At 56.6% G+C, this 24126-nt stretch overlaps 1 long non-coding RNA gene across 1 annotated transcript; it reads right to left on the reverse strand.

Moving 5' to 3' along the window:
* Positions 1-1360: 1360 nt before the first annotated feature.
* LOC138845460 (uncharacterized) lies at positions 1361-6978 on the reverse strand. The gene is made up of 2 exons (XR_011382742.2): positions 6757-6978; positions 1361-2635 (listed from the first exon to the last, which is right to left on the reverse strand). It is a non-coding gene; the product is annotated as an uncharacterized LOC138845460 (long non-coding RNA).
* Between the last annotated feature and the right edge of the window lie 17148 nt (positions 6979-24126).

Below are 24126 nucleotides of genomic sequence, written 5' to 3' on the forward strand. Positions count from 1 at the left end.
GGAATTCAGTCATTTCACGAATGAGCACGTAATAGCCACAGGCAAAACCGGAAGGCAACTTCACTTCCAATCAGCGTTCCCATTTTATTGAAACCAGATTGGAATTCCTGGAAGGATGCCCACAGATCACATCTCTAATACTCATTTTCATATACTCCAGTAAAACTGTCAGGGTGAGTCGGGTCTGGAGGAAGGCTTCCTGTATAATTTACAGATGTGCCTCCCTGTGGCCCATTACTTAGACCTGAAACAGAAATATGTTTTTGATCAAGGGCAGAGACTTCCTCTCACCTGCCCAGGTCCTCCTCGCTTGAGTTCGTCGATTAATACTGGCCTCTGCGCACGGCCCTGACCGGCCACACCGGGGACCTTACTCCCCACACACGCCGTGGCGAGCCCGTGGCTTCCCCGGGGAGACGGTGCGGGGAGACAGAAGCCTCTGCTGCGCACTTCCTCTGGGCACGGGAGGAGGCGGCCGAGGCTGGGCGGGCTCTCAGGGACTCTGGGGTTTGTGGATGGTGCACCACGGGAGGCCACGCGTTCTCAGCCCCGCCACGGCGAGGAGACGCGTGTGCTGGAGCGGGCGTGGTCAGAGGCCGTGGAAGGGGCTTGAACCCCCATCCCCACTTCCCTTCCCTCCTAAGGGACAGGTCCAATCAGGGTGGTGCTTATGCCTGTCTCTCCTGTTTACCTGTTTCCAAATCCCCACCCGGTCTGGGCCCTCCAGTGGGCGGGCTGTGCAGCCCCCGCCGACTTCCTTCCCGGTGGAGACCCTGACGTGTGGGGCAGGCAGCCTGAGGGCTGGGGCCCACAGCGGGGCGGGGAGGATGGATCTGCACCCGCTCCCTGGGCCTGATGGCTGGCACTGTGGGGAGGGAGCCAAGTGTCGAGGGTGCCCTGGCCCTGCCCCTGCCTCAGCCCCGGCCACCAGGATTGGGCTGTTCACTGGGCGATTCCCCCAGCTGACAGGTGTTGGTTCCCTGCTGGGAGGACTTCTCGTTGTTCCTAAACTGTGGTCTCTGAACCATTCCAGTCTGGGCTCCCTCTCTCTCCCAGGACATCCCAGCAGGACAGTGAGGGCAGGCTGCGACAGCTCAGCCTCATTGAGCTCTAAGACGGGGGCATCAGAGGAGCCGCCTCGCCGACACTGGGGGCGATGGCATGAGATGATGCCGCTGAGTGCTCGGGCATCGCCGCCACAGGGACCAGTCTCCTAGAGCCTCCGCTAACCAGCTGGGTGGAGGCCTGGCGGGGTGGGACAGGAGGAGGACGATGGGCCGAGAAGGCCAGGTGGGACCACAGGGCTCAACACCAGGGTAGCCACTTTTCACCTGGAGGTGAAAAGGGAGGCCCAAAGCAGGGAGGTCACGGCGCAGTCTGGCGGGAGACACCAAGACCCGGGCTGGTCCAGAGTCCTGCCTTGGAGGCTCGGGTCTGCGCTCTTCCAGATGGAATTGACCATGGTTCCTCCTTCCACTCCACACAGAGAGGGCCCCAAGGTGTCCAGCCGTAGGCGACAGGGAAGAGCCGGGGCCACCACCTTCCCCACGACGATTCCAAAGGAGCTGACCTGCCGCTGCCCCCCGACACTCTGCTCCCCATGCATGCACACACATGCACAAGACGTGCACACAGACATGCACACACACATGACAATGAGATGTCACAGCAGGAAAGCAGCTAAGAGCAGGGTGCACTCCACTGGCAAGAATTCTGCACCTCAATAAAGACTCACTGTCTACCTTCACTACAAGACAGCCAGCGTGGCGTCCAAACTCTCACATTCCTGCTAATGACATGGGCCTGTGAACACAGCTGGACAACTGGTCAACCCCCCGGCTCAGGTGGGCATGGCGTTTAGGTTTGGGTTTGAAAGCAAAGTCTCCTTCGTGTGCCATTATGCCTGACCGCTCCTAAGAACCGGGGAGCGAATATCCACTCCCAGGGGGTTGTTGTTTGTTCGTTAGGGGCCTGAAATAATCTAAAATTGCTGTGCAGGCAAAAGCATCCCTGGGTGTCCTCTCAGCTCGTGCCAGTACCTGGAGAGGACCCAGGCTCTTCCCCGCCGAGCCAGGGCTCCTGAGACCAGGCCGCCTGGGTTTCCTCTCTGCAGTAGGGGGTCGTGGCTCCCCTTCACCGTCCTTGTCGCCACAGTGAGCTGAGAGCTGACGGCAGGGACACCAGGGAGAGCGGCCTGATTCCACTCTGTGGACTCGGGACGAGGCTTCTGCCGTCACCTCTGTCGCAGCCCAGGACCCAACACCAACACCAACGCGTGGCCTCCTGGAGCTGAGCGCAGCTATGGTGGGGCGGGGGCAGAGAACGCCCGCTCATCAAGGAGACTGACGCAAACTGAGGGCGGCTGGAGGAGCCGGCGCTTGCTTGCACACCCACATGCCCACGTGCACGTGTGTACATGTGAATACCCGCCCCACAAACATGCCCACTTGGAGAGACTTGCCAGAATCTCTGCTGAGAACAAGACGAACCAACAGCAGCAGCAGCAGGAGAGAGAGAGGAGAGGAGCTGCTGTCGCTGAGCGTGAAGGGCATCCATCCTTTGTTCAAGTGTTCCGTCCCAAACCTGGAGAGGAGGGAGCGTCCGTGTCTCTGTTTAGAGGGGACGACGCCAAGGCCTGCAGGGAGAAGCGGATCATGGAGGACGCGGAGCTGGGAAAACACAGCCCCGGTGCAGGCTGAGCAGGGTCCGCTCACTTCCCCGGCGTCGCCCTCCACAGTCACCACCGCTGCGCTCCCGAGCGCCACGGAAGGCCCTGGGGAGCCCAACCACAAGATGCCGGCCCAAAGTCCGAGTGGGCGTGGCGTGTATCCGATTTGTCCAGGGCAGCCGGGCCCTCCTCTGCCTGCTGCAAGACGCCCAGGATGTGCGTTCACCCTGGAGCCTGGCCAAAGAGCTGGGGGCAGCAGCCCATCCCCAGGGGGTCCCCTAGCAGGCGGCAAGGACACACAGTGGCTTCCCGGAGGGAGGATGGTTCCCTTGAGCAGCCATCCAGAGAGGAGCCCGGCTCCTTCCCTGCAGAGCTTCCTGGAAGCAGCAGGGGCCTCTTTCCAGAACTCCCAGAAAGGGCCTCCAGCCCCAGCCCCAGGCAGGGTCCAAGTGGGCCGGGGGTGAGTGACACCAGCACAGCCGTAACCGCGTCAGCACACACCTGGGCGATCCGCTCCCAGACTGGCTGACGGAGGCACAGCCGGTCCTCCACGGGGAGGTGCTCGGCTCCTAACAGACGGGAGGAAAGCAGCCAAGGTGGGCCACGGTGGAGCCACCTGCGTGGCTCTGAGGTTCGTCCCATCCGGGTCTCAGGACTCTGGCCTTTGTCTAGAAAACTCTCATGTTCTCTGAGCCATGAGGACATCACGAGTGCCAGAAGAAATCTGGCTGGCCACAGCCACCCCCTGGCTTTCGGCTACCACGTCGCAGGCAACCCAGCGTGGACGCACATCAGCCGGGTGTGCACAGTGACTACTACAACTGCCCTTAACTTCCGGAGGAGTTCACGATCGTGGGGAAGTGGCTTCCACGCGCGCCTCCATGACTGAATGGCTACGTGAAGCGGGTGCGTTTCTAAGGGCTTCCTTGAAAAGCCGTTCAGAGCTGAACGGGGGAGGAGAGCCCAGGCTGGAGGGGCCGCTCCACCAGAGCGAGTGCTCCGCAGAGCGAGGACGTGAAGGATGACGGCCGCGGCCAGGGAGCCCTGGAGCAGGTGTTCCTCGTCCTCATTTGCAGTGGAGCGTGGCCCCCGCTCAGCGAGCCACAGCCAGCGCCTGGCAGCGCCTCCCGTACCTGCGTGTGCAGGGGCGCTAATGATAATGGATGTGGCCCGATTAGCCAGCCCATTTGGAGTGGCATGCAGCCACCAGGCTGGGGCGTGCGTCACCGGCTCAAAAGGGATATAGGAGGTGGGGGTCCCAGGGGCTGGCCTGGGGTCCTGTGTCCAGGCCTGGGGTGGTCATAGAAGCTGGACCCTGAGTCTTTTCTGGGGTACCTAGAGCGACATCGGTCCCTACCCAGTAACACACGATACACATGGCTTCCTGCTGTCACAGGGTGGGTGGCCTGTACTCCTGTGGGACTCGGCCTCCCTGGCAGGGTCTGTGTTGCTCTTGCTTGCACTCGGCAAACCTGGGTCTGTACCCTCCTGCTGCCCTCACTGACTCGGGACACAACGGGGTGCAGAGCACCCACGTGGGGTCAAAGCCCAGCGCCACCCCGCGCCAGCCCCCGCCCTGCACGCCCTGGCCCTCGGCCTCCTGCTCTGGAAGATAAAGGATGGTGGTGCCCTCGTAACGTGCAGTTACTGGGGGGGGGGGGTGCTGTGCAAACGTGGTCAGAACTTGAGGAAGTACCTTCACTGCTGTCGGCAGGAAAACATCACCCAGCGCCCCAGGGAAGGTCAGGTGCTCGGCTGCCTTGGAGGTGGCAGGAACAGAGGACCGGGCCTTGAGGGAACAGGAAGGCATCACAAAGCCAGGGCGGACGGGGCGGGGGGGTCCTCAGGGACTGACGGGCTCTTCCTGGCAATGGAGGAAGTAGCTAAGGTCTCAGACAAGTGTGGCACTGTGGCGAGGCCCCGATAAGCTGGGAGGGCTCAGACCATACCCACCACGTGGAGGGCAGGTGTGGGCATCCCCGGAATGAAGCCAGCTGGGCGAGGAGGCCTGCACTGTAGCCTGACTCCTCTGCCAGCGCCCAGGAGCCTCAGCTGCCGGCCCCCCCGGTGGCCCCCCAGTCGGCTCCAGCCCACAGCTCTCTCTGCACAGTGTCCAGCTCCAGGAGTACTTTGCTTTACAGACACAGCAAATGGGGAAGAAATGATCCAACCACGAAGGAGGTGTCTGGGAGCCTGGTGGGTGGCCATGGATGCCAGACCGCAGCCCTGGGTTCCGGTCCTGGCCCAGCCCAGTCCACTGTGGGGCCTGGGCTTCTGGGGGGCTCAGAATCTTGGTCTGTGGTGTGAGAAACCTGGAGAGGTGCTGGATCAGGCCACTTTGGCTTAAATTGGTGGTCAGTAGCATCCCATGGTGTGGGAGAGAACTGGTCAAGAGAGACAGCGGAGTTGGACTGCCCGAGAGGTGGTGAATTATCTCACTTGTGCCTGGGAACAGAGTCAAGGGCTCTGCAGAGCCTGGGTCACAGAGTCCATGCAGACTTCACACAAGGTCGCTACCAACACAAATGCAGATCGCCTGTGCCCCCTTGCCACTCACTTGCTAAGAAGCCGCGCGAGCCGTCAGTTTAGGGGTAGGATTTGGGCACCATCTGCTGATTGTGTTTTTGCAGCGGTGTTGTGGTCTGGACAAAGGCACCCTCTTTGAGAACGCTCCCCCGTCACTAAGGAGGCCATGCCTGGGGGGCCTTCCCCACTCAGAACACGGCCCTGGTCATCGCTTCATGGGAAGGCATCATCATGCCATCTGCACTGCGGGTGGCTGTGTGTTCAGAGGTGCCCAAGTCCCGCGGAAAGCCAGCTCTCCCAGCTCTCCCACTGGGTGCTGCGAGCTTGACCCCTGGGTTGAAGCCCTGCTTGGCCACTGGCTGTTTGTACACCCTTGGGAAGAACAATTCATTCCCACCAGGATTCACCTCTCACAGAAATGCCTTCATCTAAACAGGGAACAGCTGGGTGAGAGGTTGGCCACACAGGGTCTCGGGCAGCAGGTCAAGGTTGCCCCAGACAGCTCCAAGCTGGCAGCAGTAGCCGGAGGAGTGGGCCTGGGCGCAGCAGCAGAGCGTGGTGCAGAGCCGGGGCGGTGCACCTGCTGGGAGATGCGGCCCTGCTCCCGTCTCGGAGCACAGCGAAGTGCAGAGGCCCAGGCTTGGGGAATTCTGTCCCCTGCAAGGATGCCACTCCCACAAAGTCCCTTTCCTGCCTTGTCCCCATCCTCCCCACCCTGGCCGATCCCCCTTGATGGTCTGCCGGCTCTGAGCCCCTTCACCGACACCGGGATTTTTGGAGAAATGCCTCTGCCCCACACAGTATATCAACACCCGATACGGGAGCGATTTAACTTCTTAATTTACAGCATGCAGCAGCAACATTTTCAAACTGGTCATAAAACATCCCCTTCCTCCCCTAAGCCGGGGTCTCGGGATTCCACACTGGGAATTCTACAACCGGCTCAGGAGGCCGGGGGTGGTTTATGGGGTACCTCTAAGGAAACGGTGTTATTACAGCAAAAGTTAGGTGACAGGAGAAATGAAGATGGCGGTGTTTAAACCCCAAAACTCTGGACAGAGAAATATCCCTGTCCTCCTCTATCTGCCGGACAAGCAGAGTTATTAGTACTGCTGTTGTTTTATGGCCTTTTTCATAGGAAATATATGGCATTGTGAGTACCGAGAGCGAGAGTATAATTATATATGACCGCACAGAGACTCGGCCACCAGCACCCACCAGGCAGAGACGCAGGCAGGCTGAGGTTGCTCTTCGGCTGGGGTCTTCAAGCTCAAGGCCAAGGGGGCAGCAGAGGCGCAGCGACCTGGTCTAAGTTCATGGCCGCCTGGAAATGGGCTTTGGAGCCCAGCCACAATGGTGCTTGTGTGCAGGTGTCACTCACTGTGCAGAGAGGGGAGTGACGCTGGCAGGAGTGCGGCAAGACAGGCCAGGCCAGCCAGCTCCATCCTGCTCCAGGGGCTTCCCAGGAGGGCCCCTGCTCCCAGCAGCCGCCTCTGCCTGCCTGCTGGGGGCCTGAGTGTGGCCTCTCCACCACCCTGGAGGCCTGGGTGCTGCCCACTCACCTTCACAACGCCTTGTGCGGTAGACTCAGTCATCTCATTCCCAGACGAGGACGTAGAGCTCGGAGGCTGTGTGACGGTACCAAGGCCGCAGAGCCGTGAGCCATGGAGGAGCTGCGAGTCCCACCCACACCGGCCAGTCCCCAAGCGGGGAGCCCCGTCAGCTGTCCCCTGCAGACCTGCAGTCGCAAGAAGAGCATCCCAGACCCTCGACTTCAGTCTTTGAGCCATTTCCTAGGGCAGGCGTGGCCTCAACACCCCCCCACACACACACAGCCAGGGGCCAGCCCCACCCAGCCAGGCAGGCAGCCAGTGCCCCAGCCACAGACTTGGCGTGCTGCTCACCACAGGGGTCCACTGGTGCACCGGGCAGGGCAGGAAAGGAAGCCAAGCAGACTCAGCCCCTCACTGTGGGAAGCCCCTTGCCCACCCCCCGGCCCGATCAGAACAAGGAGACGCAGCCAGGAGTGGAGGCTTTGCTGGATCCGCCGACCGGAGGGCATTTCCCCAGCTCCTTTTGTTGCTAAAGAAGCCGGGAAGAACAGTAAATGAGGGCTGAAAGCCTTGCTTGTCTGTGAGGACGACTGAATAATGAGTATTGTGAAGAACAAAGAGTTCACCCAGGACGGGGCCGGTGGTGAGGGCTGGCCCTCGAGCCCTCTGCCCACGTGAACCTCTGCCATCAGCTCTGCGGGGGCAGGCACAGGGCACGTGTGAGGTCGAGCTGTTTGGGACATCCAAGCTGGGGCAGACGTGTGTGGCAAGGAGGGACTGGGCAACCTGCGGCAGCCGAGGCTGGGAGTTTGGGGTTATGGGCTCAGGCTGACCCCAAGAGCCAGAGCTGGACTTTCAGATCCTGGGTTCCACTGGGGAGAGGTTTAGCCCAGCGGCATGGGCGCCCACCTGCCCTGTGTGCCTCGTCCTTGTAGAATGAGAGGCAGCGCATGGCCATCCCACCCGCAGACACCTATCGCCGGGTCCCAGGGAAGCACCCACGGCGGAGGGGGCTATGGAGAAAGCCATCCCTGTGGGGGTGACCTCTCCGTGTGTGCTGAGACACCTGCCTGTCCACTCGTGGAGACTGGAGAAGGCGCCCCGAGAAGGGGCGGGGGGCATTGAGGAAGGGGCAGCATCTTCAACCTGACACGCCTCTGGCTGCCGAAGGCAGTGCCTGTCCAGAATCAGAGTTCAAGCCAATGCATGTGCTTTGGGAGCCCAGCCCCGGCACAAGAGGTGTCAGAGGTAGTGTGCCGTGGCCGTCACCGTGGCCTTGCCATTCCACCCTTCACTGTGTGTTGAGAGTGACTTGCCGACTCGTGGCCAGTTGGCTACGAGGGACGCAGCCGCACCTGCACGCTTCTCACTTCAGCTGCCGAAGTGGACTTCTGTGTACTGTGGGGGCGAACCTGTCTGCGCAGACGGCCTTGAGAAGCCAATGGGCAGGTTCCCAGCTGGTCCACTGCAGATGATCACGCGGTCACTCCCTGTGGAGTGACCTCCGTGCTGGGCCTACAGCGCAGGAGCAGGGCACTGCTCTCCTCGGGTGCTGGACCAGTCCTGTGCCCTCCACCTCCAGGCGGGGAGGCGGGTCAACCACGTTGATTGGCATGCTCATGCAGAAGTCATCACTGGTTTCCCTGTGGGACCTCCTCCACGTGTGTAATCACACGGGCTTCAGGAGTCCCGTGTGGCTGAGCCAGCCAAGGACAGGAGTCGCCTTCCGCTTCCCAGCTGCACCTGAGCCTGGGATGCCCGATGACCACAGAGCTGCAGGGCGAATACAGCAGGTCCTGCCCCCAAACCCACAGAAGCCTGGGCCCTCCTGACGGAAGAGGAGCCCCCTCCCCCACCAGCCTCGCCCGGCCAGCTGCGCGCTCGCCCCAAGGCGTCCTGCTCCCTCGAAGCCGCCCGCCACCATTCTGCCTAATTATTATTGTGTGCGGCTTTTCTCAGCAGAAGGACAGAAGATTAGGGCAAGAGAAAAGAACACTGAAACCTCTATAATGAAATTTTAAAATCACAGAGCTCCTGCTGTTAATATTTTCCCAGCCTCCAAAAGCATCAAATATTGTTTTATCCCGCAACGAAGCGCGTAGGCCTCTCTGTGTTACAATATTTGGACACGTCAACTCAGAGCTGAGCCCGAAGATAAGAGCTACGGCAGCCGAGTGCGGCGGCCTCACCGCCAGGCCCTACAGAGTTAATTGGTCACTTTGTCCAGCTGAGCCATAGGGGTTCCGGGCCGTTCCAGTCATTAGAAGCTGCCAGAGTCTCCGCCGCTTTGAATCCGCGGGTACCTCCTGCTCTGCGCTGCTTTTCAGCACCGGCCTGCCCAGCATCCGTGCCACTGACGGGAAGCTTCCGGTCCTTTGATGAGGGCTCTGGATAATTTAATCAAGTTCCTTTCGTCCTCTCCACGAAGTGAGTGCTCAGCTCACTTTGGGGAAGCGCTGGGCTCAGGCACATTCCAGTGCTTAACAAGCACCACGGGGTGTTTATCTCAATTAACGCATTAAGAGCGCCACGGAAAGTGCGGGGAGATCTGACCCCAACTCCCTCCAGCAGGGTCCTGGTGCAGAAGATGCTGACCCAGCAACCCCAAACGCAGCCTCTGAGCCCACCGCTCCTCCGGTTCAGTCGGCTTCACCTGATGCCTGGCTGGTGACCACACGCACGCCCGTCACGCACTGCACTGCGTGAAGGAACTGAGAGGCTGCTGGGGTGGAGGAAGGGGAACCAGAAGTCAGGCCGAGCAGGGTCCCCGCAGGCAGCCCTGGGGCCGGGGCCACGTGAGGCCCGCAGCAGGGGGTGGGTCCACGTGGTGGACGGAGGCCCGCGTGTCTGGCCCCGTCAGTGCTGTGGCCGAGGGGACTTGCGTGCCTCTCCCCACGGCATGCCAGCAGCTATCCTGCTTCTGCTTAGCAATCAAGACACACGACTCTCGTCTCGGGGTCTCCTGGCACAGCAGCCCACTGGTGACCCGGGGCTGCTGCATAAGAAGGGAGATTTCTGTTTCTAAGCCCACAGGCCAGGCCTCTGCGGCAGGCAGCGGTGTCTTCCTGTACAACAGACTGCGTAGACGACACACACAGGACTGGCCTGGGGTGGGCCCTGGGCCCCTGGAGACTGGCTTGCAGGTGGCAGCTTTACAAAGACAATGTGCAGCGTACAGCTAAGGAAAACCACACCCAGGCCCACAGCGCCGGCAAGGGCACACCCTTCCTGGTGTCGGCGTCTGACAGGTGCCCTGTGCTGTCCCCAGGGGTGAGTCCCGGGCATACCTGTTCCAGTGTCAGCTGAGCCGAGAGGTATTCATTCCCTGTGGCCACACCGGCTCTGCTTGCTGGGGTGGACGTCGGGCAGGGCACTCCAGAAGGTGTGCAGACCACGGCCTCGCCCCGGGGTGGCCTCGGCACCTGTGGTGCTCGGGGTCAACACTGTGAGCGGAGTGACTGCCGCTCCCTGAGTGCCCCAGAAGTGCGCAGCCCCAGAGGACGCGCAGGCTGAGAAGCGGGGGGAGGGTGGAGGGAGACAGGCTCCCAGAGGAAGGGACCAAGCAGAGGTGGCACCACAGGGCAGGAAGGCAAGAGAGGACTCGGTTCCCCAGGGGACGGAACAGAGCAGTGGCAGCAGCCAGGCCCGGCAGGCCTCAGAGCCAAGCCCCGGACTGGGATGCGTGACGTGTCTGGAACCAAAGGAAGACACAAGTGCCAACCCCACCACCAAGGCCAGGCTGGGGCTCTCCCTTTAGAATCCATGATCCACCTCGCTGCAGAGCTGTGCCTGCTGGGCGTGTCACGTGGAGACAGTGATGGCGGCGGTGCCCGTGGCCACACCTCGCCAGAGCCCACAGGCTCGGCCAGACCCCGTGCTCAGCCCTGCACGCCCTGGGCGTTGCTGTCCTTGCTGCTAATGTCGTGGCAGCCCCCAGCCTCCCAGCACAGCCCGCACCCCGGCCTCCGCTCGGGGGGCCTCTGCTCATCTGACTGTCCTTGGGAAGCTCTGGCTTTACTCTCTGAACCCGCTGCCATGGGCAGCTGCGCTAACCAGTGTTCTGAGTCACACGCATCAGGAGGCCCAGCCGCGGGAGGGCACACCCCGCCTCTTAGCTCTGAGTCGGGAGGAGAGACGCCAACCCTCCCAGCAAGCCCTCGGCACCCGCAGCCGGGGCCTCCTCCGTGCAGGCGCGGCCACAGCGCCCGCTCCCCAAAGGGTGAGGACGACGACCTCACGGTGTGAGCACAGCGACAGGCACTCACCCGCTCTCGCCCGTGCTGGGCACCTGTCTGGCTCCCACCACACCCGAGGCCGCAGGTGCTGAGCCAGGCCAGGGTTCAAGACTGCCGTGGGTGGGAGGAGCCACAGGTGATGGGCTGGGTGTCAGGGAGGGAAGGACTGTGCAGGTCACCTGGATGCAGGTGGAAGCTGGGCAGGGGGCTGGACTGGGATGCAGAGTGGGGCCTGAAGTCCTAGATCCTCCCTCGCACCCGCCAGCCCCAGCCTGTCTTCTGGTCTGGATTGGAATGCTGCTTCCTCCAGGAAGTCTTCCAAGGCCAGGCTGATGTTCGCCCCTCAGAGCATCTGTCCAGCAGGGCTTTTGCTTCCTGGTCTGCCCCACTCTCCACAAGACGGTCAGCTCATGCCCCGTGTCCCTCTCTCTCCCATGCCCTTGGCCCTGGCAGGTGCTCAGAACATGTGACGAATGACGAAACAAAGTCACACCCTGGTCTGTGGTCCAGCATGTTCTTCTACACATTCCTGTCTCATGGGTCTGCCTCTGCACACGGGGCTTCAAGCCTGCCCGTCCTCACTGTGCCCACGCCCCCAGGCCACCTTCTTGCTGCAAACGCAGGTCTCTCATCCAGCAACTGCTCTGGGCAGAGGAGCAAGGCTCCACCCGTTGGCTGCCAGGTGCCCAGAGGTCAGAGGTCCTTGGTGAAGTCCCAGGTTCTCCCTAGGCCTGCAGGTCACCAGGGTGCTAACTGGGAGCCAGCAGTCGGCCTGTCCACCCTCTCTGCGTGTGCCTGAGGCCCTCGCGGCTCTGGAAGGCGTGTCTGGCTCAGGTGAGTGACGTCACCCTCCGGTGAGAAGTCGAGCTCCTTGGGGATGCTCCGAGTAAACGGAAGATAAGGAAAAGCGTCACGGGACAGCCTTCGCGCTGGGATCACCTGCCTGGGGTCCAGGACAAACCCGTGTGCCCAGGAGCCCCTCACCCCCCCGGGGAGCCCCCTCCAGCATCTCTCAGTCCTCCTGCCCCCGGCTCTAGTGCCCAGCCCCCTCTCTGTGTCCCAACCCCTTAGGTCTTGGCCACTCCCGGGCATCTCTGGCCAGGTCACGAGCGCCCAGCCCTCTGACTGCGCCTCCTCCCTCTGTCTACCTCCAGAAGCAAAGACCAAGCAGGAGGGCCCACGAGCCCAGTGGCTGTGTGCAGCTGTAGCGACAGCAAACCCATGGTGCTGGTGACCATCACCCAGGAGTTTCAGTGTCTGCAGTACAGAGGGAGGCAGCCCAGGGCGGGCTGGACCGTTTCACGGGGCTATCGGGGCCCGCGTTCTGTTTACCTTTCTAATGTCATCCTCAGCCTTCGGCTTTCACCTCCAAGCTCACCTCATGGCCCCAGGTGGCTGCCTGCATGCCAACCTTCATGTTCACTTTCCATCCAGAAGGAAGAGGGGGAGCAGAAGGGACACGCGTCCCTGAGGTCGGCTGTCCGTCACGGCACTTCTGCTTGCATTTCATCAGCCGAAGCAAAGCCGCTCCCGACTGCAAAGGACCTAGGACACTGCCTTGTACCTGGGCACACTGCCCCGCACCCCCGCATAAAGGCTGGGTTCATCACCGGAGAGGAGGGGCCGATGGGTACTGAATGGCATTTAGCTCTCTGCGGGGCATTCGTCCGAGATCACACCCAGGGAGTGAAGCTGGCTAAGTTCATCTGAGGCCCAAGTGCCTGTGGGTAGCCCCTATATGAAGTACCCATGGGCCTTGCTGCTATGCCTCAGGGAAGGAACCGACCCAGGTCTGCAGGGGCCACCCTCTGTGTGGACCTGGCCATTTGCCAGGGCCACCACCCCTCTGGTCAGCCTGTGACGCCAGCAACGCCGACAAGGGGAAGAACACTCCTGACCTGACAGGAGCCACCGCACACCTGCGGGCTTGGGCCCTCCGTGTCTGCTGTTGAAAGAATCCTCCCCTCTGAGTGGGCAGAGGTGGGCACACCGGGGCTCCAGAGGTCAGCTGCCCCAGGGCCAGGGTGAGAGCAGGGCCTGGGTCCCTGTGCTTCTGCCCTGAGGCCCTCTCCTTCTGCATCAAGCTCTGGCCTTCTGGAAGGTTCCATCTCCGGCCCTGGAGAGCTCCAGTGAGGCTGGTAGATCCAGTGGGGACTTGGGGAGTCTGTTCTGCCACCCGCCCCTCCCCTTGGGTGCTCCCCTTGAATTGGCCTGCGGTCCTGCGCTGGGGCTTCGATGTCCTATGAAGCATCTTTTTAAAAAAGATGTGTTTATTTGAAAGGCAGAAAAGAGAAAAAGAGAGAACTCTCTACCTGCTGGTTCACTCCCGAGGTGACCATGACAACTGGGGCTGGGCTGGGCCAAACCAGGAGCCAGGAATTCCATCTGAGTCTCCCATGTGAGTGGCAGGGTTCAAGCACTTGGGCCATCTTCTGCTGCTTTCCCAGGTGCACTAGCAGGGAGCTGGCTCGGAAGTGGAGCAGCTGGGACTCGAACCGCTGCCCTGTTATGTAATTCTGGTATTGCAGGCAGTGACTTAGCTCTTTGTGCCACAGTCCCGGGCCCCTAAGATGCGTCTTGATGGGTTTGTGCATCGGAATTGGACTCCCAAGTTTCTCATCTCTGCGTCTTCCTGAGAAGGAGAAGCTGATTTTCTGGGTAACTGGAGTTTCTGGGTAACCACGGAAACCTAAAGAAATCCACAGCCATGGAAAAGTCTGCAAGACGTAGCTGATGCCTGCCTGCGAGGAGTGACATGATCAAGCAGCGTGGACATCCTTCGCCCTCTCCGTCAGGACAGGCCGTCATTACGGACATCAATTCCGGGGCCGAGCGCGGGTTGCAGGCTCTCTCAGGAGCTGCTGGCTTGTGCAGGGCCCTTTGTTCCTGCTCAGAACGGCCCCATTTGTTTGGTGTTTCCAATTCCTCTGACTTTTCTTCTTCGTGTTGTTAGTTTGTCTTGTGCCTCCCTCCATGAATGGTCACGGAATCTCCATGCTGTCACTGGCTCCCGATTCCCCTGGTTGGTCACTGTTTCCCACCATCGTGCGGCCACGGCGTGAGCGCGCCCGCAGGCCCCTCTCTCGTGTAGAACGCGAGGGCCCCGCGCCACGTTCCTGCCCAGAGGCCCCCGGGTCTGCTGCCTCTCTGGGTGGAGCTGTGCTCCACACGAGTATGGGGGCTCCGGGACCCAGGAGCCATAGGAGCACAGGAGCCCACACGGTGGGCGACCCTCAGACCCGGACTTGTTCCTGCTGCCCAGTGACCGGTGGCTCCTCGGTGGACCGCATCAAAGAGCAACCACGAGGCGAAGGTGCCACAGAGCGGGCGGCCTGCCACACAGCGACTCTGCCGTCTGCCACAGCCCAGCGCGTCCCAGGTCTCAGGTCCAGGACGGGCGGCAGCAGAGAGTTGTGCAAAGCACAGCCCTGGCTGCCTGTACTCCCTGGCATGGATCCCCGTGGCCTCTGAGGAAACAAAAGGGAAGATAAAAGTGAATCCCAGCTTCTTGGAATTCTGGGGGAGTCACTGATCCACAAAACAATAGCAATTTGCAATTTTCCTTTGAAGCACATGAACATGCCACAATCCATTAACGTGTTGGTTAAACACAGCAAATGCAAATCATGTTAATGATCATATTTGCGAAATAAATTCCTTTTACATTCAATAAATGCAATGGGTGTTGAGTTCTTTGGAAGGCTTGAGACTCGCGTTCTACCTGCCCTCAAAAACAGATCACAGGAAAGGGATCCTAAGACACGGGTTCATTGTTTAATTCCTCTGACATTTGCATGGGCGTGAGATGGTCCAGCCTTTAGACCTTGACCGCGATGACCGCCCAGTGAAGCTCTCTTGCCTGCATTCTGGTCTGCAGGGGCCCAGCGGAGCCTGCTAAGGGGCCAAGGCACTGGCCTTTAAGCCACGCTTGACTGCAGAGACCATAGAGTCTGTTGGTGGAGGAGACAAGGGTGCAGGCTCTGGGGCTGCCCCGGGCCCTCTGCAGGGCACCCCCAGGCGGTGGGAACTTGAGCCACAACACCCAAGCCCGCTCTACCACCTGCATTTCCCATGACCCCAGAAGCGTACACACGTGCATGGGCAGACACCTGTCCTGCTCCGTTTCCCCTGCAGGTGAACAAGTAAAGGAGAAGCATACAGGGTCCCCATCAGACCCTCCCCACTCCACCCCCGACAGCGTCCAATCACCACTGCCCCCCCCCACCCCGACAACGTCCAATCACCACCGCGTGATTCTTCTCGTCTGTGGCCCAGAGAAACCAAGCCAGGAGTCTGAATAACTACGTAACAAGACGGTGGGAAGCAGCTTCGTGGATTTGAGGGACACTGGCACAGCTTTCCTGAGCAGCAAACTGGGCCGTGGCCTCCTGAGAGCCAGGCCGACCACTGGTAGACACCCACAGGTGATCCTACAGGATGGCGTCCAGAAACCAGGTCCGACCACCAAAAACGAAAGAGAACAGAGGAGTTGTCGGTTCCTGGAGATGTCGGCTACGGGAGAACAGCATAGTGCAAATCGCGGAGTGTGATGAGGTTGAGCCACCACAGGGATGGGGCCCTCGCAGGGAGCAGCTCTTGGTAGGACAGGGGCCGGGAGACCACGGAGCAGGTGCGCCAGCGTCCTGGAACAGGAGAGACACGTTTACCCTCACTGGAGGTTTAGCTCTGGAAAACGAGGCATGAAACATGTTTACGGCACGGGAGAGGTAGGGCCATTACCACCAGTGCGTGAGCTTGCTTGTGCTAAGTTCTCTCTTCCTTGGATAAATCATCTTCAATTAAATATTAAAGATTAATAAATATAATACCCTTAATAAATGACACGCACTAATTTAATTAAAAATAGATGGTGGGTTTTACAAATGGGGCATTATCGTGATGATATAGAACGGACTTGTTATGGTAAAAGTGTGCAGTCCTGAAAATGCACGCTCTGTGCACGTTTCACCCTTATTGTGGCTCATTAAAATTTTAAAAATAGCTATTTTAATTGTCAAGCATTTGACAGACTGCTATAAAAACTTGACACTTAAGTTTCAATTTTACAATATGCATTTTAATGACTCCTTTCAGTGCCTGTTTGGTTATCCATAATCCAGTTTTTGTTGAAAAAAATTAAAATGTCATTTTCCAATAGTTTTTTAAGAGAGCAGAGTGGAGCTGGCTCCAGGGCTGCAGGAAAACATGCTTAAATCTTTACAAATAAATACGAAAATGAGAACTGGATTTTCTTTGCAGCGCCGTCTGCTTGTTGATTTCAAAGCCTTCGGGGCTAACGGAAGATACTCGTGGGGGCTCCAGCTAGTCTGACGGCGGGGGCCGTCAGAGGCTTTTAGCACCAGCTTTTGAAAGGCTTCCCCATTTTCTGCACTTGGGATGTCAGACAAGGTGACAGATGTGAGTCACAGCGGCCACCGCGTGCACGCCTTCTATTAGGACAGAAGACTCACAAGTGCGACACAGAGTGGCGCCCTGGAAATGGGAATGCCGCTTGCCCGTCGTCGTGCGGGAAAGCAGTGCAAGTCCTTGCGGGCACTGAGGTCTCCTTGGCAGGCTCTGCCAGGGACCCCACCGAAGGCAGGGCTCTCCCGATGCCCAGCGGGGCGGGATGTGGCTCCCTGAGATCTCACCTGCAAACGGCGGCCAGTCCAAGAGTGGCCTCGGGTTAGAAAAACACGGCTCCGATGAGACACAAAGAGGAGGGACAACTGTGATGATCCCAACGGTGCTTTGAGTGGCAGCTGCCAGGCACCAGGCTGCATGGGCTGCTTTGGCTCCCGGCCTCACAGCAGCCCCAGAAAGCGAGTCCCCACACCCCACCTCTGTGGACGGCAACATCGCGGCTCAGAGGGACCGAGGGAGCGACTCGGCCAACGACACACAGCTGCTACACAGCAGACTCTGGGGGCAGCTGGACCCTCCGAGGACCCCCGGCAGCCACAGCCCAGGGCACCTTCTCTGAGAAGAGGCCTTGGTGACGTCACAGGCTGGCGTGTGGAGGCTCACTTTGGGCTCTCAAGAATTCCCTTGGAGCCCCTCTGTACACAGCCAGCAGATCGGGGCTGCCCTGTGCTGTCTGGAGACCCTGGGGCACAGTGCAGCGGCTGCTCCCTACTTTCCGCATTGAGGGGGTCTTCGTTCCACATCATCGCAGTCAGGATGGAAGGGCCCCGACAGCAACTTGCTGCGTTCTTGGCAGAGCGGGAAGCAGACCTCCCCTGTGCGGTCCAGCCTGGCCCTGCTTCTCCTGCTGTGCACTGAGAGACTGCAGCCTTGTACTGAACGCCCCAGAACGCCTGCAGGAGAGCCAGCACTGGCCTCCGGGCAAGGAGCGGCCCCACTCCACATCCAAGACACAGAAGACCCTCCCAGCCTTGCCATGCTATTCTGGGCCATGCAGCTGGTCAGTGCACGGACAAGGTCAACCCTCCATCCTGCCCCAGCCTCCAGGGATCCAGGGGACCAGGGAAGAATGCTCAAGAATGAAGCCGAGGGAAGTGTCCAGAGAAGATATGTAGGTGATAGATAGATGATAGGATGATGGGTGGATGAACGGATGGGTGGATGGAGTGGATTGGCAAATAGGGAATAGGTAGATAAAATGGATAGATAGATAGATAGATAGATAGATAGATAGATAGAATAATGGATGGATGAATGGAAAGGATTGGTAGATTGGTACTAGGTAGATAAAATGGATAATAGTCAGATAACAAGTAGATGATAGATCAATAGATAATAAGATGATGGATGGATGGATGGACGGATGCAATGGACTGATAGATAGGTACTAGGTAGATAAAATGGATAGTCAGATAATAAGTAGATAGATAGAATAGATAATAGGATAATGGATGGATGAATTGAATGGATTGGTAGATAAGTACTAGATAGATAAAATGGATAGTAATTAGAAAATAAGTAGACGATAGATAAATAGATAATAGGATGATGGATGGATGAATGGATGAATGCAATAGTACATGGGTACTAGGTAGATAAAATGGATGTATAGCTAGATAATAAGTAGATGATAGATATTCATACATTAGAACATACTGCATGCTATGTGTAACACAACATTTACTATTACATGATGTAACTTCTGTATTTCTGAAATACATGGTCCTACTCTTGTGTGCATGCATGTGCGTGCGTGTGTGTGTGAGATCCCCACTTGCTCCCTGTAATGTTGCCCTCACCCAGATGCATAGGATGAAGTCTTAACCTCAGACGACCTTCCTGGAAGTAGGTTCTCTGCAGATGGAATCCAGTCAAGACCGGCAGTGGGCGCCATGCGGCGTGACTGTGTCTTCACAAGCAGAGGAACTTGGACGGAGCCACACCCACGGGAAGACGCCGTGTGTGTGCAGATGGCCACTTGCACGACACCGAGGGCCTGGGGCGACTGCTTTCCTCACAGCTGCCCACGTCTGGAGCTCGGATTCCGGCCTCTGGGCTGTGAGACAATCCGGGTTTACGCCACCATCTCCAGGCTGTCCCGGCAGCCCCGGTGAGCACTCCCACCAGACAGAAGGAATGCAAAGGCAGGACAAGCCTCTCCTCCTTGGGATCACCGGATCCCTAAAGCGTAAGCCAGAGCCTGGCACGTGAAAGATGAGCCAGTGTGCTGAGTGAGGGAGTGGAGTCCCAGGTCGTGAAGCCAGAGCCTGGCACGTGAAAGATGAGCCAGTGTGCTGAGTGAGGGAGTGGAGTCCCAGGTCGTGAAGCCAGAGCCTGGCACGTGAAAGATGAGCCAGTGTGCTGAGTGAGGGAGTGGAGTCCCAGGTCATGAAGCCAGAGGCAGCCGTCCCTTTCCAAAGGGTCAGGCAAGATGCCCCAGGAAGCTGATGCGCACCCAGCGAGCCTTGTCAATCCCACGCCTGCACCAGTGAGGTGGATTCTGCTGTCCTAGGCCTCACGCCTACTCTTTCCCCAGGTCCCCGGACACCTGTTGGGGTTGGGAGGGCCAGTAGCTCCCGGGTTGGGCTGGAAGCTGTCTTGTAAGTCTGCAGTCCAGCTGTCCCTAAGAGGTGGACGCTACAGCAGCACCAGCCCTCAACAGCGACAGCAAGGTGAGTGCAATTCTTCAGCACTTCCTGTGCACCAGGGGCCTGTGCTGAGTGCTACACACGGGTCTTCCCTTTTAGTAATTAACAGTAAGCCCGAAGAGAAACAGCCAGCCATCCTTGCCCTCGTCTTTCCACAGGTGGCAAAAATGATGCTGAGAGTGGTGAACTTGCCCATGCATTGCTAGGTTAGGGAGCAGACAGGGGCCAGGCAGACCCCCACCCCAGGGGTTTGGACACCAAGGCTGGTGCAGGGCATTGAAACCCACTCGCTGCCCATGCTCAGTGTCCAGCCAGGCTGACTAAGGCACCCAGGTTGACCTTGCCTAGGCCAATCAGCCCCAGAGAGCCAAACTGCACCACCGCGGCCTGCAGCTACACCCAGGTAAGCAGGTTAGTTGGAGAAAAGGCTCTCCCGGCCCCGTGTATCCACATCATTTCTGGAAGACAACCTTGAGGCCACACTGGTTTGTGACAAGGAACATAAAAGTCTGTTCTCAGTAGCTCACCTTGGTTGGAGCTGGGCTCAGCTGAGGACGGTGAGGCGGCTCCAGGTGCTGCTCCTGGGAGCGGGTGTCTGAGGCACCCTGGTGCACAGGCCACTCTCACTTTCTCCCGTGGATGTGAGGACACAGACCAAGTAAAGAAGGAAGCGCTGGCCATGGGCACAATCCCTACAGGGCTGAGGCTGCGGCAGTCACTCTGATGGCCTGCAAGAGCCATCTCCAGTGCAGGTCCAGGCTTTGCCAGGCTCCAGAAACTCCTGGACTTGCTTGATCTCCCCTAACACCAACGCATCTTTAATATCTCCAGGGATTTTTTAAATTAATTAATTAATTAATTTTTTAAGGAATACAAATTTCATAAGTACAGATTTAGGAATATAGTTATTCTTACCACCATATCTGCCCTCCCACTCCCACTCCCACTCCTCCTCATCCTCCCTCTCTCCTTCCCAGTCCCATTCTCCATTAAGATTCATTTTCAATTAACTTTGTACACAGAAGACCAACTCTATACTAAGTAAAGATTTCAACAATTTGCGCACGCGCAAACACACACAGAGAACTAGTTTTGCAGTTAACTCTAATACAGCTCATTAAGGACAGAGGTCCTGCATGGGAAGTTAGTGCACAGTGACTCCTGTTGTTAATTTAACAATTGACACTCTTATGTATGACGTCAGTGATCACCTGAGGCTCTTGACATGAGCTGCCAATGCTATGAAAGCCTTTTGAGTCCACAAACTCCACCAGAATTTAGACAGGGCCATAAGTTCTCTCCTCCCTTCAGAGAAAAGTACATCCTTTGATGGCTACTTCTTTTCACTGGTGTCTCTCTCACAGAGATACTTCAGGTAGATCATTTTTTGCCATAGTGTCTTGGCTTTTCATGCCTGAAATGCTCTCATAGGCCTTTCAGCCAGAGTACAAAGATTTAAGGGCTGATTCTGAGGTCAGAGTGTTACTTAAAGCGATTGTCATTCTATGAGTCTGCTGTGTGAACTGTTTCCCATGTTGGAACATTCTCTCCTTTCTAATTCTATCTATCTTTTTAAATCTATATATTATTATTACCAGGCACTTGATTCTATTTATGATCACTTTAACACTTAATCATATCTATATGTTCACTTTAACACTTAATATGGCATTTTTACCACCCAGCTTAATGGAACTTGGGGTTCCATGACAAGTTTTTAAACTGTACCCTTGGAAGTAAGTCTGTAGGAATATATGCAGAACTATACAGCTTTACAGTTACAAACTTCCTCTTCCCTCTCTTATTCTCACTCTTGTTTTTTTACTGAGATCCATCCTCAATCACCAGTGCTATACAATACAGTCCTGGAAGTTTTAGCCAGAGCCTTTAGGTAAGAAAAAAATCAAAAGGATACAAATGAGGAGAAAGTCAAACTATCTCTATTTGCAGATGACATGATTTTATATATAGGGGATCCAAAAGACTCCACCAAGAGACAACTGGAACTCATAGAAGAGTTTGGTGAATTATCAGGATATAAAATCAATACACGAAAATCAACAGCCTCTGTATACACAGACAATGCCAAGGCTGAGATTGAGCTTCAATCCCATTCACAACACCTAAAAAAAAAAACAATTATCTTTGAATATATTTAATAAAGGATGTCAAAGATCTCTACAATGAGAATTATAAAACATTAAAGAAAGAAATAGAAGAAGATACAAAAAAATGGAAAAATCTTCCATGTTCATGGATTGGAAGAATCAATATCATCAAAATGTCCATTCTCCCAAAAGCAGTTTATAGATTCAGTGTGATACCAATCAAAATACCAAAGACATTCTTCTCGGATCAGGAAAAAAATGATGCTGAAATTCACATGGAGGCACAGGAGAACTCAAATAGCTAAAACAATCTTGTACAACAAAAACAAAGCCAGGGGCATCACAATACCAGATTTCAAGACATACTACAGGGCAGTTATAATCAAAAGAGCCTTCTACAAAAACAGACAAATAGACCAATGGAACAGAATAGAAATGCCAGAAATCAGTCAAGCATCTACAACCAACTTATATTTGATCAAGGAGCTAAAACTAATCCTTGAAACAAGGACAGTGACTCCAACAAATGGTGCTGGGAAAACTGGATTTCCACGTGCAGAAGTATGAAGCAAGACCCCTACCTTACACCTTACACAGAAATCCATTCAACATAGATTAAAGATCTACATCTATGACACAATGCCAGGTTTTTATTAGAAGCATCAACAAATGTGTCAAACATGACATTTTGCCCTACAGGTGCTAATGGCTTATAAAACACAACAGAACACGTAGAGAACCGAAGATCCCTGTCGTGTGTCGCTTCATTCCCACCTGCTCCTTCTGTTCAGAGACCACCAGCGTCCCATCCCAGAGAGGCACAGTGGTTATAGTTACCACAGGTGCACAGATCTGGCACAAGCACACCGACTCACGTATCTTCACTTTATGGATATGCCAACACAGCATGTGTATCCTGATGCAAAGTTTGTGTTTGACTCAACGTATTTTCCACCCTTTTACCGAGATCCACGCTGCTGGATCTATGTTCAGATTTTGTGAGATCTAACTTTACAGCTTTTCCTCCCGTCAGCTGGATCACCATTCCCATGCCGTGCTGGTGTGGGGCAGCTGGGCCCGCCGTCGACGTCCCCTCCATGCAGCTGTGGAGGCTCCTACCGCACCACGCCGTGCACGGTGGTTTCCTGCCTTACTCCCGGGCAGCGCTGGCACGCTGCAGGCACTGACCGTCCGAGGGGTGCTGTTCGTGTTTGCAGTGCCTGGATTTCTGTCGGAGTTTCTCCCCAGGTCTCTGAGTGCTACGTTTCCAGTCTGGGTCATCCTCTCCGACGGCTGGCCTGTTTCACTGTTGTGTTCTTCAGATCTTTCCTAAGTGACTTTGAAGCGTTGATGAAAGGTCTGGGGTGGTTGTCTGTTACCTGCATTTTCCCCGAGCCTTTTGGCCCTGCCCTTATTTACCCACGGCGGGTACCTCACCTGCCTGAAGCTCGTTCTCCTTCAGGAAACCCTTCTCTGGGCCCACGCTCTGAAGCTCCACTCCCGCGTTTTCTTCTAGAACTTAGGAGGGGGGCTTTTCAGAGGAGCTGGATTTTTATATGGCTTTGCCTTTTACACACACTTATCACAGAAACAAATTTACCTGGGGAGTGACTGTGTCCGTGTCTAAGGCAGAGTCGAATTTCATTTTGGCCTCCTGTGAGAACAGGCGGTCGCCACACCTCCATTTACTTCACAGTCCAGCCTCGCCTGGCTAACTCAGCGTCACCCCCGCACGTGGTGTCTCCACGCACACACTCTGGGGTCTCTGCACTGACCCCCGGGTTGTATCTCCCTGTTGACCCCCAAAACTTTATGAAAACTCCTAAAACCTGGGAGGCGAAGTCTTCCTACATTGCCTTCTCCAAAGTTATCCTTTTTCTTCATAAATATTAAGATTGGGTTATTAAATTCCACAACATATCACATTAGAAATTTACTAAGGATGTTTTGGGCGGACTTACTACCAGGTTTTCCATCCAGGTGCCTGGTGTATTTTGTTCAATTTTTATGTCTCCCTATAACTTTTATTATTTTCTTCATCAAAGCTAATGTTTCTTTTTCTCCCAGTTTTATCTCTTTTTTTTGGCTAAGCTTTAAAATTTTATTTATTTATTTATTTATTTATTTATTTTCACTCTACTTGAGAGGCAGAGAGACAAAGAGAAACAGACAGGCAGAGAGAGGTATCTTCCATCCTCGGGCTCACTTCCCAATGGCCGCAGGAGCCAGGGCTAGGCCAGGCAGGAGCCAGGAGACCAGAATCCAACCTGGGCTTCCCCCCTGGGTGGCAGGAACCCAACTCTCTGAGCCATCCCTGCCCCCTCCCAGGGTGCACATTAGCAGAAAGCTGGATCAGAGCTCAGGAGTCAGGAGTCAGGACTGGAACCAGGCACCTTCGTATGGGATGCCGGCAGCACAGGCAAGGACTTCACCTCCGCACCAAATGCCTGCCCCTTGCCAGGTGCTCAGAAAGTCTCCGTCGGAATTCATGAATTACTCCGACTCTGCTACCACGTTTTACTCACATTTTATAAACAGAGTAAGCTGCAAAGACCATGACCCGTCACTCCCAAGTGATCTGCACGGATTCCCAATGGCAGAAGACATTCCTCCGTGGGGCCACACTGCTGCTCCCGCAGCCAGTCAGTGAGCCTGCTTCCCTGTTCCGACACCGGCACACCTCTCTGTGTCCTCAGTGGCTGGCTTCCGCCAGTTCCCAGACCCAGCCCTGCGTCTTTCGTTGAGTTCAGGTTGATACAGGAAGTAACCCCATCATTCCTGTATCATCTCCATTGCTCATGGACACACGCGTCCCAGGTGTCTGCGTCAAGGCACACGCGTCCCAGGTGTCTGTGTCCACGCCCCCGCTGTTCGAGCCCTTGATATGAGATGAAACTTGGCTGACCAGAGCACTGCGGCCGAAGGGCTCAGCGAGAGACAAAACCCCAGACCACCCCACTCCCG

This window comes from Oryctolagus cuniculus, chromosome 15, assembly GCF_051225735.1.
Source record: "Oryctolagus cuniculus isolate XC-2025 breed Fujian yellow rabbit chromosome 15, ASM5122573v1, whole genome shotgun sequence".
NCBI lineage: Eukaryota > Metazoa > Chordata > Mammalia > Lagomorpha > Leporidae > Oryctolagus > Oryctolagus cuniculus.